The sequence below is a fragment of the Piliocolobus tephrosceles genome, chromosome 7 (genome assembly GCF_002776525.5).
Source record: "Piliocolobus tephrosceles isolate RC106 chromosome 7, ASM277652v3, whole genome shotgun sequence".
In the NCBI taxonomy this organism is placed as follows: domain Eukaryota; kingdom Metazoa; phylum Chordata; class Mammalia; order Primates; family Cercopithecidae; genus Piliocolobus; species Piliocolobus tephrosceles.
Window position 1 is genome coordinate 106,511,034 of NC_045440.1, and position 3,318 is coordinate 106,514,351.

Sequence of the window (3,318 nt, forward strand, 5' to 3'; positions counted from 1 at the left end):
GGTTGGAGGAGTCAAGAATGACCCATGACTTTTGGTTCGTGCAACAGAGTGAAAGGCTGAGGCCCCATGGTTTCCAGGCAGCCTGTGCCAGTGAGAGAAAATGCAGAATAGAGCTTGGTTTGAACCCTGGCTCTGTCAATAACTTGGTACCATGGCCTTGTGCAAGCAAGTTAATGTCTCCAAGCCTTACTTTTATCCTTTGTAAAATGGGACGATGATACCCCTCTCTTGCATGTATGAAATAACTAACACAGAGTCTGCTTCAGAAGTGAAGTCACTGCTACTCAGAGAGCACAGAAGGAGAAGCAGTTTACAGAGAAAGATGAGTTTCAGTTTAGAAGCACTGCGCTTGAGGTGACTTGGACAGGCAAGTGGAGGTGTCCAATAAGGCATTAGATTTATAGGTATGGAACTCAGGAGAAAGATCTGGGCTGGAGAGAGTTCTAGGGGCCACTGACTTTTTGAAATTAGGCCAAGGCAAGGAGGTAAATGAGAATAACCAGAGAGAGTGTGGAGGGGGAGAGAAATGCAGGCCCTAACGGACGGCCTTGGGAGCGTCACCATTCAACAGCCGGGGAAAAGAAGGAGAATTGGCAAGGGAGATGTTCTGGAGCCTGCAGGGCTGTGCAGTCAGAAGGAGGTGCAAACTGGAGTCTGAAGACGCAGGTTTGAGTCTCAGCTCCCTTGCTGACTAGTGGTGTGATCCTGGCAATTCAGGTAACCTCTGTAAGCTTGTCTTCTCATTTGTCAAATGGGAATGCTGCTGATAATATCCACTAGCTGAGACTTTGGTGAGATAAGGTATATAATTTTTTTTTTTTTAAGCTAGAGACCCTTATAAGTGGTTCCATGTGGTCATTTTTTTCCCTAGACTGAATCGGCTTGCATCTAAAAGCAAGGTCACTTTAAGAGGGTCTCTGTGACTCTGGCCTTGCTTGCTCAGCAGGAATTCCAGCCTGCTCAAATTCCTCCAGGCAGCTCTGGGATCCCTGGGCAGAAGGTACAGTATCTGATGCCTGAGTGCCCCAAGCCCCTTCCGAGGAAATGGGACCTTATGCACAGGCCCTCACGTTCTCCCACTTGACTTCACCACCCTGGCTACACCTTGTGGGAATTGGGATGGGCCCTGTTCCCAGGTGAGCTGACCAGCTGACCAGCCAGCAGCTCCCCAGTCTGCCCGGGGTGAGACAGGAGAATGCAGTCTGGAGGCAGGGAACATAAGACTGATTCTGCTGACTTCCTAGAACTAAATCAAATGGAAATACTACAGCTATTACAGGAAATATCCTCCCGATTGACACAAGGCGTAAACCCATTAAATGTCTTTGTAACTTTACTTGATCCTCTTCATTTACATAGGGTGTACAGCAAGTAACCAATGGAAACTTCTAGAGGGTATTTAAATCCCAGAAAATTCTGTAACAGGGCTCTTGAGCCCCTATGCTCGGGCCCACTCCCACCTCATTTTCAGTAAGTCTCTGCTTTTGTTGCTTCATTCTTTCCTTCCTTTGTAATTTTGTCCAATTCTTTGTTCAAGACCCCAAGAACCTGTACACCTTCCACCGGTAGCAAGGGCGCCACGTGATAGAGAGCCTGCCCCTCTCCTGCATGGACATTTGGACTCAGCAAGTGAGGCCAGAGTCACGGAGACCCTCTTAAAATGACCTTGCTTTTAGATGTAGGCTGATTAGTTGCAGAAGCCCAGCAACTGGCCGGATGGTAGACATGGTGACAGTGTCTGGGTGGCTCATGGAGCCTCTCACAGCCATGGGTGGTGGCAGGAAATGGGCAGAGGTGCCTGGTGCCCATGGTGGAGCTACTCTCCGTCTGCCTTTGTCAAGCTGCTTCCTAGTTTCTTTTTTTTTTTGGTCTGTGTTCTTGTGTGTCTCACAATGCACTCTCACTGGTTAAAGTAACTTGAGAATGTGGCCGTGTCTTGTGGCTTAGAGGAGCCTCATTGTCATGGGAGTCTCCCAAGATCTCTCAGGAGGGAGTGGAGTTTTCTCAGAATAAAGAGCATCAGCTACAGTGAAGAATGGAAATGGGGCTAATGTCTATTGACTGGGAACTGGTGAGCGACTCATGGCACCTCCACACACAATGAAATCCTGCAGCTGGGAAACAGAACAAGGAAGCTGTTTGTGTACTGATAAGGAGCGATCTGCAAGATATTTTCCTAGGTGAAAAATGTGAGCTTCAGAACGGTGCAGCAAAATCAAACTCAGAAAATATCTCTAGAATATTACACCTCATCTAATGATGCTGGTAGCTCTAGGCCTGGGGGCAGTGATAGCAGAAGAAATTTTCACTAAGCATTGTGTAATAATTTTCCTAAATCTTGAATCATGAAATTCAGTCACCTCTTTAAACAATCAAATCAGAAAAAAAATCTGTTAAGAACATGACCTATACAGTTGAGCAAGTCCTATGCTTGGGCTTGCCGCCACAATTTATTGCTGGGTAAAGTTAAGCAAGTTACTCAACCTCTCTGAATTCATTTTGCTCATCTGTAACATAATCACAGTAGTAATACCTGCCTGGTAGGGCTGATGCCATTCAACTCTGATTGATTCGTTATTGTTGTTGTTTTGTTTTCTTTCTTTTCTTTTTTTCTCTTTTTTGAGATGGGGTCTTGCTCTGTTGCCCAGGCTGGAGTGCAGTGGCGTGATCTTGGCTCACTGCAGCCTCCGCCTCTCGAGTTCAAGCGATTCTCTTACCTCAGCCTCCAGAGTAGTTGGGACTACAGGCGTGCACTACCACACCTGGCTGATTTTTGTATTTTTAGTAGAAACAGGGTTTCACCATGTTGGCCAGGCTGGTGTTGAACTCCAGACCTCAAGTAATCCGCCTGCCTCAGCCTCCCAGAGTGCTGAGATTACAGCCATGTGCCACCATGCTTGGCTGTTGTTACTGGTTTTCACACAAGGCATTTTCCAATTCCCATTTTCCTCTTAGCCTGATAGCATGCTCCTTAAGCTACAAAACTGCAAAGCAGTGCTATCTTTTGTTTGCAGTTTTCCCTTTTTTGTTGGGTTCTCTCCATAAGGTAAGGGCCATTGAGGTTGGACCAGGTAAATTAAAACCAACCTCTACTGTACTCAAAATTAGCTCTTCTATTTGGAATGGGCTCACTGTCTTTGGACCCAGCCCATGCCTGATGCTCTCTTTCTTTAAAACGAGTTCTGGCCGGACGCGGTGGCTCAAGCCTGTAATCCCAGCACTTTGGGAGGCCGAGACGGGTGGATCACGAGGTCAGGAGATCGAGACCATCCTGGCTAACACGGTGAAACCCTGTCTCTACTAAAAAATACAAAAAAC